This window comes from Schistocerca serialis, chromosome 12 (assembly GCF_023864345.2).
Source record: "Schistocerca serialis cubense isolate TAMUIC-IGC-003099 chromosome 12, iqSchSeri2.2, whole genome shotgun sequence".
Lineage (NCBI taxonomy): Eukaryota > Metazoa > Arthropoda > Insecta > Orthoptera > Acrididae > Schistocerca > Schistocerca serialis.
In genome coordinates this window covers 188,034,334-188,049,304 of record NC_064649.1, presented here as the reverse complement: position 1 = coordinate 188,049,304, position 14,971 = coordinate 188,034,334, and the positions used below count along the sequence as shown (strand labels likewise).

General features: G+C 40.1%; 1 protein-coding gene across 1 annotated transcript in view; it reads left to right on the top strand.

Moving 5' to 3' along the window:
- Positions 1 to 13,450, top strand: part of LOC126428093 (uncharacterized) — a 161,746-nt gene extending 148,296 nt beyond the window's left edge. The window contains exon 8 of the mRNA XM_050089985.1: positions 12,444 to 13,450. The gene's annotated coding sequence lies outside the window, so the exon portion shown is untranslated. The remainder of the gene's footprint in view (positions 1 to 12,443) is intronic.
- Positions 13,451 to 14,971: the final 1,521 nt, after the last annotated feature.

Sequence of the window (14,971 nt, the reverse complement as noted above, 5' to 3'; positions counted from 1 at the left end):
GTGGTGTCACCGCCAGACACCACACTTGCTAGGTGGTAGCTTAAATCGGTCGCGGTCCATTTAGTACAAGTCGGACCCGCGTGTCGCCACTGTGTGATCACAGACCTAGCGCCACCACAAGGCAGGTCTCGAGATACGATATAGCACTCGCCCCAGTTGTACGGACGACATTGCTAGCGACAATACGGACGAAGCCTTCCTCTCATTTGCCGAGAGACAGTTAGAATAGCCTTCTGCTGAGTCCATGGCTACGACCTAGCAAGGCGCCATTAGCCTTACCTAGTTTGAGAGTTATCGTATAAATGTCTCAAGAAGAACGCTGTATTCATCAAAGAATAAAAGTTAAGTATAAAGCAGCTACGTACTTTTCTTGCTACCATTCAATAGTTATCCTGTTCCAGACTTGACGCCGGTCGGCGTGTGTGTACGCGTGCCTTTCTTTCGGCTCCCTTCCCAGTGTGGCGTAGCAAGCTTGTTACGCCACATCATCATCTCCTTGAACAATATCAGAAAACTGAAATCCAATCCAGCAGCACATTTCCTGACACACATAACAAACAATTTCAAAGACATCAAACACATACTCACAGGTAAACAAAAACAACACATCACACAATAGAACCCAAAATCTCCAACACTGAGGCTGACCTGAGGTTCACAAACCCCTTATTCCAGTGAGGGCCATTATCAACTTGATGAATGCACTACCTACCATGTGGCAAAACACATGAAAAAATTGTAACACAGCAATATGAAATGAAGAGCAGCAGAACAGTGAAACACACAAATGAGTGCATAACACAAATAAAAGACTTACACATATCACAAACAGCACCTCTCATAATTTTCAACAAAGAGAATATGTACAACTTGATACCCAGTGCAGACACAATAAAACTAATTGAAGAAAATCTACTGACATTTAACAAACTACCGGCAGAAATGAAAAGACCAAAACCCTTCAAGCAATCACATCCAAAAATTACTTCCAGTTTGAAAAGGAATTTTACTTACAAAAAGATGGCCTTCCAGTGTGATCGTCAGTATCAGAAACATTGGCAAACATATTTATCAGCCACATAGAAAACACATTCTTTGATAAAAACATCATAAGGAAGTGACACATAATTGTTTACTGGTACAGGTGGCAGGGGTAAAATACAGGGAACGAAAGGCTATTTACAATTTGTACAGAAACCAGATGGCAGTTATAAGAGTCGAGGGACATGAAAGGGAAGCAGTAGTTGGAAAGGGAGTGAGACAGGGTTGTAGCCTCTCCCCGATGTTGTTCAATCTGTATATTGAGCAAGCAGTGAAGGAAACAAAAGAAAAATTCGGAGTAGGTATTAAAATTCACGGAGAAGAAATAAAAACTTTGCTGTCTCTGATAGAATTACAATGACATCGGCAAACCTCAAAGGACTTGGAAGAGCAGTTGAACGGAATGGACAGTGCCTTGAAAGAAGGATATAAGATGAACATCAACAAAAGCAAAACGAGGATAATGGAATGTAGTTGAATTAAGTCGGGTTATGTTGAAGGAATTAGATTAGGAAGTGAGACACTTAAAGTAGTAAATGAGTTTTGCTATTTGAGGGGCAAAATAACTACATTTTATATCTTCTCTACTTCAACCATCAGCAGACTGGCAATGGCAAGGAAAGCATTTCTGAAGAAGAGAAATTCGTTAACATCAAGTATTGGTTTAAGTGTCAGGAAGTCGTTTATAAATTGTTTGTACAAGAAGAGAATAGAAGCTTTCGAAATGTGGTGCTACAGAAGAATGCTGAAGATTAGATCGGTAGATCACATAACTAATGATGAAGTATTGAACAGAATTAAGGAGAAGAGGAGTTTGTGGCACAACTTGACCAGAAGAAGGGATCGGTTAGTAGGACATGTTCTGAGGCATCAAGGGATCACAAATTTAGCATTGGAGGGCAGCGTGGAGGGTAAAAATCGTAGAGGGAGACCAAGAGATGAACACACTTAGCAGATTCAGAAGGATGTAGGTTGCAGTAGCTACTGGGAGATGAAGAAGCTTGCACAGGATAGAGTAGCATGGAGAGCTGCATCAAACCAGTGTCTGGACTGAAGACCACAACAACAGCAACAAATCTGTGGATGTCATAACCTGTAGGGTGAATGAACCAACAGAGTAAATAGATAAACTTCATACAGACATAAACAGCATGAAAATAAATAAATAAATAAATTCAATTCACCATGGAAAAAGAAACACAAAATCAAATACATTTCGTGGATATAACAATAAAGAGAGACAGCAGTAGGCAAACATTTGACATATTCAGAAAGCGAAGAGCCACAGATACAATTACACATGCTTCAACCAACTATCAGTAAAATAAAAAATTATCAGCCCTATGACATATACCACTCAGCCAAGAAAACCATGAAAAAGAATTACAACCATACAACTAATTGCCAAACAATGTTTATAAAATCCATATAGTGCAAAAGACTCAACCCCAAAATCAAAATATAACTAAAGAAAAATGAAAACAAGCAGAGAACACAAACACTTAAAAATGCCATAGACACTACAACACACAAAGAAACACAAACTAACAGACATAACTAACAGAAAGAAATGGCGCAATTTAATATACACACAGAATAACAAATACACTAGAGAAACAGGGATTACACATTGCTTATGGAATGAGATACCCATTCCTGTCACATTTACAAACAACAACAGACAAACCAGATATATACCAAGGAGTGTACCACCGAGACTGTATGCTCTTCCTAAAGTGCATAAAGAAGGTCTGCCTTTACGGCCTATAGTCAGTAATATTGACGCACCCACATATGATTTAGCCAAACATCTAGCTTCTTTGTTGAGACCATTTGTTGGCAAATGTTCACACCATATACGGAACTCTGCTGATTTTATTAATAGACTGGGGGCTCTCCACTTAAGGCGGGGTAGGACGTCAGACTTGGAGCAGGAGAGGCACCACAGGACATTTTATTTTCTGCTGTCTATACTTTTACAAATAAAGTCATAAAACTTTGTCAGCATGACCAGGAAGGATTCAGTATTCACAATCATAGCAGTGGAAGTGCAAAAATATAACAAAATGATTTTTTTTTTTAGGTATGAAATTTCATCATTTTTTCGCTTACTGTTGGCTGCATTTGTTGCTGTAGGTACATTTTTCTTCACAAGTAAGAGAGATTCTTTGATGAATTTTGCACAGCATACAAACCATACTTACAGGTGTATGAAACTCTAGAATTTTCCAAATCTATTAAAAGCTGTGGTAAAAATTGAGATAATTAACTACAAAATCTAATTTTTTTTCTAAACATAAAGTATAAAACATAACAGCTCATTCATTTTTCAAAAATTAAATAGATTCTAGAGTTTCAGACAGCTGTAAGTACGGTTTGTATGCTGTGCAAAATTCATCGAACAGTCTCTCTTACTTATGAAGAAAAGTGTACCTATAGCAACAAATGCAGCCAATAGTAAGTGGAAAAATGATGAAATTTCACATGTAAAAAAAATTATTTTGTCATGTTTTTTAACTTCCGCTGCTACGAGTGTGAATCCTGAATCCTTCCTGGTTGTGCTGACAAAGTTTTATGAATTTACTTGTAAAAGTATAGACAGTGGAAATTAAAATGTCCTGTGGTGCCTCTCCTGCTCAAAGTCGGCTCGTTTGACGTCCTACCCCCCTTAAGTAGTTCGGATCTTCTAGTGAGTTTTGATGTAATTTCCCTTTTCACAAAAGTACCTCTTGCAGATTCCTTGATTCTAATTGGTCAACAGTTTGAATCAGACATTATGTTGAAACAAAGCAGTACTCTTTCCTCAACTTATTTTATGTTTAACCAGGAATATTATGAACAGTCTGACGGTGTCACCATGGGCAGCCCTCTGTCTCCTCTGGTGGCTAACCTCCTTATGGAGGATTTTGAGGAGAGAGCACTTGAATCAGCGGTCTGTAAATGAACTGTTTTTTGGAGCTATGTCGATGACACTTTCATAGTGTGGCCCCACAGAGAAGAAAAGTTAATGGAGTTTTTTCATCATCTTAACTCCATCCATGAGAATATTCGATTTACTATGGAACTAGAGAAAGATGGCTGCCTTCCATTCCTGGATGTTTTGGTTAAACAGAAGAGTGACATTATACTGAGTGCACTATCCGAAAATTACCTCGAGCAATTAAACAGAGAACCGACTCGTGGAGATAACATCTTGGACCTACTGATAACAAACAGACCCGAACTTTTCAATTCTGTATGTACAGAACAGGGAATCAGTGATCATAAGGCCGTTGCAGCATCCCTGAATATGGAAGTTAATAGGAATATAAAAAAAGGGAGGAAGGTTTATTTGTTTAGCAAGAGTAATAGAAGGCAGATTTCAGACTACCTAACAGATCAAAACGAAAATTTCTGTTCCGACACTGACAATGTTGAGTGTTTATGGAAAAAGTTCAAGGCAATCGTAAAATGCGTTTTAGACAGGTACGTGCCGAGTAAAACTGTGAGGGACGGGAAAAACCCACCGTGGTACAACAACAAAGTTAGGAAACTACTGCGAAAGCAAAGAGAGCTCCACACCAAGTTTAAACGCAGCCAAAACCTCTCAGACAAACTGAAGCTAAACGATGTCAAAGTTAGCGTAAGGAGGGCTATGCGTGAAGCGTTCATTGAATTCGAAAGTAAAATTCTATGTACCGACTTGACAGAAAATCCTAGGAAGTTCTGGTCTTACGTTAAATCAGTAAGTGGCTCGAAACAGCATATCCAGACACTACGGGATGATGATGGCATTGAAACAGAGGATGACACGCGTAAAGCTGAAATACTAAACACCTTTTTCCAAAGCTGTTTCACAGAGGAAGACCGCACTGCAGTTCCTTCTCTAAATCCTCGCATAAACGAAAAAATGGCTGACATCGAAATAAGTGTCCAAGGAATAGAAAAGCAACTGGAATCACTCAATAGAGGAAAGTCCACTGGACCTGATAGGATACCAATTCGATTCTACACAGAGTACGCGAAAGAACTTGCCCCCCTTCTAACAGCCGTGTACCGCAAGTCTCTAGAGGAACGGAGGGTTCCAAATGATTGGAAAAGAGCACAGATAGTCCCAGTCTTCAAGAAGGGTCGTCGAGCAGATGCGCAAAACTATAGACCTATATCTCTTACGTCGATCTCTTGTAGAATTTTAGAACATGTTTTTTGCTCGCGTATCATGTCATTTCTGGAAACCCAGAATCTACTATGTAGGAATCAACATGGATTCCGGAAACAGCGATCGTGTGAGACCCAACTCGCCTTATTTGTTCATGAGACCCAGAAAATATTAGATACAGGCTCCCAGGTAGATGCTATTTTTCTTGACTTCCGGAAGGCGTTCGATACAGTTCCGCACTGTCGCCTGATAAACAAAGTAAGAGCCTACGGAATATCAGACCAGCTGTGTGGCTGGATTGAAGAGTTTTTAGCAAACAGAACACAGCATGTTGTTATCAATGGAGAGACGTCTACAGACGTTAAAGTAACCTCTGGCGTCCCACAGGGGAGTGTTATGGGACCATTGCTTTTCACAATATATATAAATGACTTAGTAGATGGTGTCGGAAGTTCCATGCGGCTTTTCGCGGATGATGCTGTAGTATACAGAGAAGTTGCTGCATTAGAAAATTGTAGCGAAATACAGGAAGATCTGCAGCGGATAGGCACTTGGTGCAGGGAGTGGCAACTGACCCTTAACATAGACAAATGTAATGTATTGCGAATACATAGAAAGAAGGATCCTTTATTGTATGATTATATGATAGCGGAACAAACACTGGTAGCAGTTGCTTCTGTAAAATATCTGGGAGTATGCGTACGGAACGATTTGAAGTGGAATGATCATATAAAACTAATTGTTGGTAAGGCGGGTACCAGGTTGAGATTCATTGGGAGAGTGCTTAGAAAATGTACTCCATCAACAAAGGAGTTGGCTTACAAAACACTCGTTCGACCTATACTTGAGTATTGCTCATCAGTGTGGGATCCGTACCAGGTTGGGTTGATGGAGGAGATAGAGAAGATCCAAAGAAGAGCGGCGCGTTTCGTCACTGGGTTATTTGGTAACCGTGATAGCGTTACGGAGATGTTTAATAAACTCAAGTGGCAGACTCTGCAAGAGAGGCGCTCTGCATCGCGGTGTAGCTTGCTCGCCAGGTTTCGAGAGGGTGCGTTTCTGGATGAGGTATCGAATATATTGCTTCCCCCTACTTATACTTCCCGAGGAGATCACGAATGTAAAATTAGAGAGATTAGAGCGCGCACGGAGGCTTTCAGACAGTCGTTCTTCCCGCGAACCATACGCGACTGGAACAGGAAAGGGAGGTAATGACAGTGGCATGTAAAGTGCCCTCCGCCACACACCGTTGGGTGGCTTGCGGAGTATCAATGTAGATGTAGATGTAGATGTAGACGGCACTGTGGGACATTCTGTCTATCGGAAGCCCACTCACACTGATTTGTATTTGCATTTATCAAGTTGCCATCACCCATCCCAGACTGTGAGTGTACTTAAAACCCTTGTACACAGGGCACACACGGTGTCGGATGCAGAGAATTTGCCTATGGAACTGGCACATTTGAGGATGGTGTTCAGAGACAATGGGTGCTTGACCCGGCAAATTAACAGGGCGTTCTCAACTAGAGCCAGGAACCGGGAAGTGGATAAAGAGTAGAACGTCCCAGCCAAGTCCCTAGCTTTTCTTCCCTTTGTCGGAAATATCTCCTTCAAGATAGCAAGGATTCTTAATCATTTTCATGTGAAAGTGGTTTTTTGTCCGCCTTCTACGATTTCGGATTTGCTGGGATGGATGAAGGATGATTTGTCACTGCGGAAGGCGGGAATTTACATAATACCATGTTAATGTGGTATGGCCTAAATAGGACAGACAATGCGTACAGTGGAAGAGTGTTGTACAGAACAACAACGATGCACTCACCTACTGCAAGCCAGTAAGTCTGCAGTTGCGGAACATTGTATTTCTAATGGACATTCAATGGAGTACTACAAAACTTCGATTTTGGCCACTGCAAAAACTTTTTGGACTCCGTTATCAAAGAATCAGTGGAAATACGCATTGCGGGAAATCTAATGAACCGTGACAGTGGTTACCAATTGAATAATGCATGGAATCCCATTGTCTCCGAAATTTGCTCGAGACGAAGACCCCAGAAGAGTTCGATAGCTGCGGCCAGTGACAATACCCACGGCAGCTGAGTATTGCAATTCCACCAGCAAGGGCGCTGCCACTGGGAGGTGTGGCCCTATCTGTCTCTGCGACTGCAACGCATGCGCAGCATTACTATCAGTGCACTATATAAGATGGAGTTGAGAACGTCTTTGTCAGTCCTCGTTCGGCTCACCTGAAGATGGTTGGCAGTTGTACAGTCGAAATATCGTGCAGTGAAGTTTATGACGACTGGCTGCAAGCCCGAAATCTTTTTGAACACAGGAATATACTAGTTAGAATGCCAAGAACATGAACCAGTATATCTGGTGATGACAGGTGGGAATTTCAAAACAAGGTGGCGGTGGTGGTTGTTGGGATGTTTAAGGGGGACTAAACAGCTAAGGTCATCAGTCCCCCTCAAAACAAGGTATAAAGAACTTGTAAGAAGTTGGAAATATAAGAATAGCAATTCTACCTCTGCTGGATACCTGATAAAACAAGGGCATGAACTATCCAACATGGAACAGGACATGAAAATTATTAAGGTGAACAACTACAACAAAAAAACTCCAGACATTACAGGGAAACTTTCATATACAAAGAGTCCTTGCAATGAATAAGGAAGTACTTAATGAGAAAATCAATAAAAGCAGTTACTCACAGATCAGTCATTAAAACAATAACAGAGATGTGGAACATCTCTCTCTCTCTCTCTCTCTCTCTCTCTCTCTCTCTCTCTCTCACACACACACACACACACACACACACACACACACACACACACAAAAAACAAATGAAAAATATCAAGCCATACACACAACATAAACAAAAGACGAAAGATAAGCACACAGGGACAATTGGCATTACCCGTGGTAAACACCACATGGTGAACACATAGTGAAAGTGCAAGTGAGTTGTTGCAATAAAGGTGGGTGAAAAAATAACAGAAATCCGCCATCTGGATTATGGGGAACAAGCGAACACATCTCCAGGACCACACATATGAACTAGCATCAATGGAAATCATAAGTAACACCAAATGATAATTTAACCTCATGAAACTAGTGCTATAAATGTTGTTTCTAATCGGAAAAACAAGAGAAAAACATAAGAAAACATAACATAGTAACATATTTGGACTACTACCTAATGCATTTTTATCATAGATATAAAAACAAATATGTATTTCAGGCCACTAAAGATGCTTCATAAATGAAAGAAGTGAAACGCATATGGCAAAAAACAAACTGCCTTTCATTTAGTTGCAAAGACAAAACGTACCTCCAAGAAAAAATATTTCTTATCGCTGAACTTCAAAACCCTTTCCAAATTTTTTGTCCATATCTGTCACAGCTTCCCAACATTTCCACTGAATAATATTATGATAGCTGCAACCATGTTTCACTCCCTTCTCAGCTGCTACCACCTTCATTTTATCTGCATCTTTTTCCACTCACATGAAGCATATGATACCACCTGGTGTCACTGTAACTCGATCCCATGGCTCTGATTTCAAGCTTCGGGAATCTGCGAGTCCAGTGGCTACACATACTCCTTATTTTTTTTTTCTTTTAAGATGTCTTGAGGCCTTCAGCTGCCATTCTCTTTATTTCCTGTACGATTGTACAATTTCGGCCTTAGGCCATTTTCAAGTATTTTTATGCATGATTTTTTAGTAGCAGATTATGTCATTCACATCGTTGTTCCTGTGACATCATGTTATGCTCATAAAATAAATCCAATGTGTTCATGCTATTTTAGGAGCATGTTACTTTTGAGCAGTTACATTACATAACATTTTTATTGGTCCTTTTGATCATTTGTTGTACAAGGTATACTGTACAATATTGGACAGATCATTGTGATTTACAATACATGTTTTTAAATCATATAACAGTATTTAAATTGTTTTAGCCTTCATATTATTACAACTGAAGGTTCAGCTTCCATACATTATATTTAACGCAAATAATTATCTTTTTTCTTTTTAGGTATTTGGCAATAAATTTTTATGTTTCAAGATATTCATTTATACTATAATAACATTTTTGCAATAGATATTATGGACAGCAGTTTTAAATCTTGAAATGTCTTTTATTGTTTTAATGTTTGTAGGTAGCTTATTGTATAGTCTTGTTTCCTTTTGCAACTACTTGAAAGTAACACACTCCTAAAATAGTGTGAACACTTCGGATTTATTTTATGAACATAACGTAATGTCATAGAAGCAATGACTCATATGACATAATCTGCTACTAAAAAATCATCCATTAAATACTTGAAAACGGCTGCTGATAAACCTTTTGGGATGTGAGGTCGTGGTCTGAGAAACTCTTCTGTTCCTGACGTTTTGTCCAGGACTGTGCTGGACATCTTCAGAGGCAGTCCTCTGCCGAGTCTTGCCGACTGACTGGTCGGACGTCCGAGAGCGACATATATACTGTAGGAAAGGGGGCGTGGTCGAAGTAACACGTGATTAGCAGAGATAATCCTTGTCAAAGATAAAACTTAACTATCGATTGTCATCTTGTCAAAGATAAAGTTGTCTAGCGATTCTGCAGAGCTACTGTCCATATGTCACTAAGTTTCATTGCCTCCTCTTCTCTGTTAAAATCATCCTGATGCTTATAAATTTCAATGGCTTCTCTACATAACTGTGGATAATAATTTGACGTTGTAAATAAAATTTCTGTTTCAGAAAACTTCACTTCGTGGTTTCCTGACTGAAGAGCATGCTCTGCCGATAGGAAAAATAGAGAAATCAGCTATAGCAGAGACTTTTGTGCTCTTTTAGCCATGTATTTACACTCCTCTTGGTAGTTCCAATATAAACTTTACCACACGTACACAGAATTTTGTATACACCACATGTCAACACAGGAGGGTGTTTATCCTTCGCAGATTGCAGCACTTGACTTATTTTCTTTGTTGGTGTAAAGACCGGTCTGATGTCATGTTTCTGTAAAATCTTACCAATCTGATCTGTTACTTTTTTAATAATACCTGATAATGGCCTAAAGCCAAAATTGTACAATCGTACAGGAAATAAAAAGAATGACAGCCAAAGGCTACAAGAAATCTTTCAAAAAATTGCACTGAAAATTATAGACTCCTTATATGATGACTTTTGCTTGTGGTACGGCTATGAGTCCGTGGCCTTAGCTGAACGTCAACTTCAAGGTGTCGTACAGAGAGCCCATTCTTGGGACCTGTAGCACGGCTCCCAGTTTTCCTCCAATAAAGCACATATCATACATTTTTGTTGCCACAACACGGTCTGTGCAAATCGAAAGCTCTACTTAGAAATCCAGTGCCGTGAGATACATTGACCTTCTTCTGGGCTCCTATTATAATAGACACTGTTACACCATACCTGTCAGCTTAAAACAAGTTGGATGCAGAATCTCAATGCTCTCCACTTTCTTACGTCTTTTTCCACTTTTGTGTGTGGTTCGTACTGCACAGCTTATAACGGTCGTCATCACTCAGGTACTCTTTCCAGATGGTCCTTCCATTTAATTCTAAATTCATATATCTTATCATTTTTTTATTCAACTTTGAACTGTTTTTGTAATATGCATTTTTATTTTGTCTATTTTTGCGTATCCTTTCACCATTCATATGAATCTCATTTCCAGCACTTGAATCTTATTTTTTAGTGCATAATGATTGGTATATAAGTTCATAGTGTTTTTCCATAAGTTTAATAAACACAATAGATACTCATAACAGAGACTTTAGTCATCAGTAATATATTCTCCTTCACTGTTTACAACAGTCTGCCAATGCCGGTGTAAATTTTTGATTCTACGACTAGAAATCGTTCTTTCGAGACGAAGAACTCGTCGAGCCACTTTCGGAGCACATTTTCATGTCGAATTGAATTTCCTTGAAGGTTGTTTGATGAAAAGCAGAAGGATGAAAATTTTAGGGTACAAGATCAGGTGAATAAGGTGGGTGTGGAATGACTTCCCTACCCAACTCCTATGTAGTGCTTTTTGTCAGTGATGCAAAATGCAGTCTAGCATTATCGTGGAGTAGCATCGCTTCACGCGGTCTTCCTGGTCGTTGTTCTCAGACTGTGTCTGTGAGATGTCTCAGCTCATAACAATAAATATCAGCAGTGACGGTTACACCCAAGGGAAGCAATTCGAGGCACGCCCCACCATCACTGTTCCATCAGATGCATTACGTTATCTTTTGTGAATACGTGCAAGTCTTTGTACGGACAGTTGCTAATTTGTTTGGGCCTTAACCATTCCTTTCTTTTCCTAATGTTAGCATAAAGACACCATTTCTCGTCACCCGTAAGGATCGGTCGGAGGTGTTCACGAGTCAGTTCACGACGAGCGAGAATAGGTGCAAGTACGGCCACCTGTTCATTTTTATGATTTCGGTTTAGAGTGTGCGGTACCATTTGCCCAATTTTTGAACCTTCCCCATTGCGTGCAAATGTTGCACAATGGTGGAACGATCACAGTTCATCACATTTGCCAGTTCTCAAGCACACTGACACGGACGAGTGTGGATTAATGCATTTAAACTATCTTCGTCAAGCCCCGAAGGTCTTCCCGATTTCAGGCAGTCACTAATGTCGAAACAATACTTCTTAAAATGAAAAACAATTTTCTTGTTACGCTCTGTCCATTGGCATTATCCCGATGTTTCTGGCCACCTCCACTGCTGTCCGAAAAGTTCAGATTTCTCCACTCGGCCCTCAGTTTTCTACTCTACTCACTATCTCAAAATGACAAAATGGCAATATGTGAATGCAAGTAGCAACAGCAAACTACAAAGAAAAACTGATAATCGCTAAATAAACCCGTAGCGACTGGATTACCGATAAGCAAAACAAAAACGCTATGAAGTTGTTCGCCAAACTAATGTTACACTTGTATTTCCTGCAGCCATTTACCCCCTTGCCTCGTTCAGCCCCTCTCGCTCTGGAACTGCTCCTTCCCTGTGCGTACTGCCACTCTCCTCTTGTTACCTACCCCCCCCCCCCCCCCCCCCCCCCTGCACCCTTTCCTACCTCGTATCCCAATATGTCACTTCCTTTTAGATTCTTTTCTCATTGTTTTCTCTGAGATAAATATGAGCCTCCATGTATATAATTAAATTTTCTGTTGTTCAAACATGCACAATATAGAGGTAACTCCATTGGATGGCCACGTTGTCACAGTAAAAGCAGTGTTTTCATTCTTATCACAGGGAGCTGGGAGTCAAAGAGTGTCAAGGTGACCCGAAGGCCGTAGAAGGGCTGGCCAAGCAGATGCCCGGTCTTAAAATCCACTGCGTCATTTGACCTTTGTAACCGGCTTTCTACGTGTCTGATAACGAGAGTGGTGCAGAACTTGAAGAGGAGGAGAATGTGTTGCTTCGCAGTGCAGAGGAAGCAGTGGATGACTGGAGAGTTGCAGTGATAGTTAAAGAGTGATAACGATGTCTAGGATTAAAGCAGTATATCTGTTCTCTCTCTAGAGAATATATAAAACTGATATGATATTTATAGGGAACTAATTTTAAATACTGATTGCATCTCAGCTGGAATATTGTAACTGGGCCAAAATTTAATACTTCTCAACTTTTGTTACTAGACTGTGTGTCGTAGTGGACTGCTGCAGGCTGTCAGGTCGAAAATATTTATTTTGGGTGTAACGTCACATTAACATTGGTGGAAACTGTTTTGAAACAGGGTAATTACAAGTAATTGTGGAAGTGTGTAGAAAGAACATAAATTATTTACAGTAATATTAGGAAAAGGATAGTGTGCAACTCAGTGGGTCATCTTTACACTGATTAGCAGACAAGTACAACGAATAGACTGTTATACATTCTAGCTTCTGGCCGTGTTCGCTCGTGCGAACGTATGCGTATTTTCTTTGCCGAAGGAGGCTCTGACAGAAAGCGGTAATGTGTAACAGTCTTTTAGTTGTGCCTGACTGCCAATCCTTTTCTTAAAATTGTTGATATTCCAGCCTGAAGTTTCCATTGTTTAACCATCTGCAATAGTGTTTGAATTCTGGCTTTAATGATCCGCAATGACGCTCGGTTTCTCGTCGTAATGACAGTGGATTTGAAACAACTTTTTCTTTACGAGATAAAGTGGCAAGACTGATGAGGTAGCCATTCTTAAATATCACTGGCTGGACTAGCATGTATTATTGTGTACAGTAATTAATTTAAAATAGTTACGAAATATTTGTTATCTGTTTATCCAAAAAAATTTTCTTGCTTATTTATTCACTTTTTATTTGTATTATGTGCAAGTTTCATCAAAATAAATGTTCTCTTTGTGGTAATCTGAAGTTAGAAACTTTTGTCAGTTTTTATGAACTAGTGAAACAATAATAAATTAGCACCAGATACCCTATTATTTTAAGTGTCAATTATACAGGTATTTATCAGGTTACTACTAATTAACATTTTTAAACTTGGCGATACCACGTTCCATTCAGAGCAACGTACCCCTTGAGTTATAAGATGTGATCGACTGTGCTTAATTTATGTCTCTGTACATCTGTGTCATCAGAAAATCTTCTTTAAAGTAATGAGTTCATAGTTCATGTCCGAGAGAGAGGGGGGGGGGGGGGGCGGGGGGAGGGGGGGGGGGGGAAGGAAAGAAAGAAATACCCAGAAGGGGAGGAGGAAAAGAAATGAAACTTCACAAGTTGAGAGGGTATGTGATGTAGGAATGATTACAGAATGGAGTCAAATTTACAAAATCTTGGCAGTACGAGCCCACTTAACCAGTACGATGTCGCCCCCACTCTGGCCTGGATGCGTGCACTGACTTGGCTGGGAAGGATGTCGTACACTGGCTGCATCCTCTCCTGAGGGGAGCCGGCCCCCAGCTGGCACTCAGTACCCTGCGTACTGGCACTCGGATAGGCTCGATGCCCGAACTGGTCTCGCGCATCTTCTATCAGTGGCGAAACTGGCGATTGTTTTGTTTGCAGAACTCCCTCAATATCGTGCCGTTGTAACATTTTTAAACAAACCAGGTGGATTCTTTCACGCTGTTACATTTTTCTCCCCCGCCACTAGCTCCCTCATCCCCCGCCCTGCCCCCTTTCCTTTCCTTTGTGTGTGTGTGTGTGTGTGTGTGTGTGTGTGTGTGTGTGTGTAAACATCATTGGCTTATCATTTGTATGGCAGGTGTGCTCAATATCAAAAGTCTCAAATATTAGCTCAGGCTAATTTTATTATCCATTACATTCGTCTGGTTACCTAGAAGCCATTAGTGTAATTAGTTTACTAAAAGCTGTGCTGACTACAAATACCAGTAACATAAAACATTGTTATCATTGTTCATGTGTAAACATCTATCTCATTACTGGCTTTCAGATAAAGTATTTATAGATGCAGCTAATGTCGGGAAACTGGTGGTGAGTTTTGCTCACAACTAGTTTCAGAGTAATTGGCATTTATAGTTGAAGCGTTGTTACCAAAAACAGAATACCATTTTTTGGCAAACTAAGCAGCATAATCCAATAGCAATTATTGTTTTATTTAAAATTCCTCAGTCACACTGTGGTGGTGGGTGTACTGTAAGATCTTCGGTACACACACCATCAGATTATATGACTTGTCACTCTAACGAAGTAGGCGAGTGTCAACAATATGTCTCATGGTCCTATCGTGGCGTGTTTATCTTCTGCCGTTTGGTCAGACGATAGAAATGCCACTTGCACGCTTAGAGTAGCAGATTGACGGTGAACAACTTTAAACAGAACTTG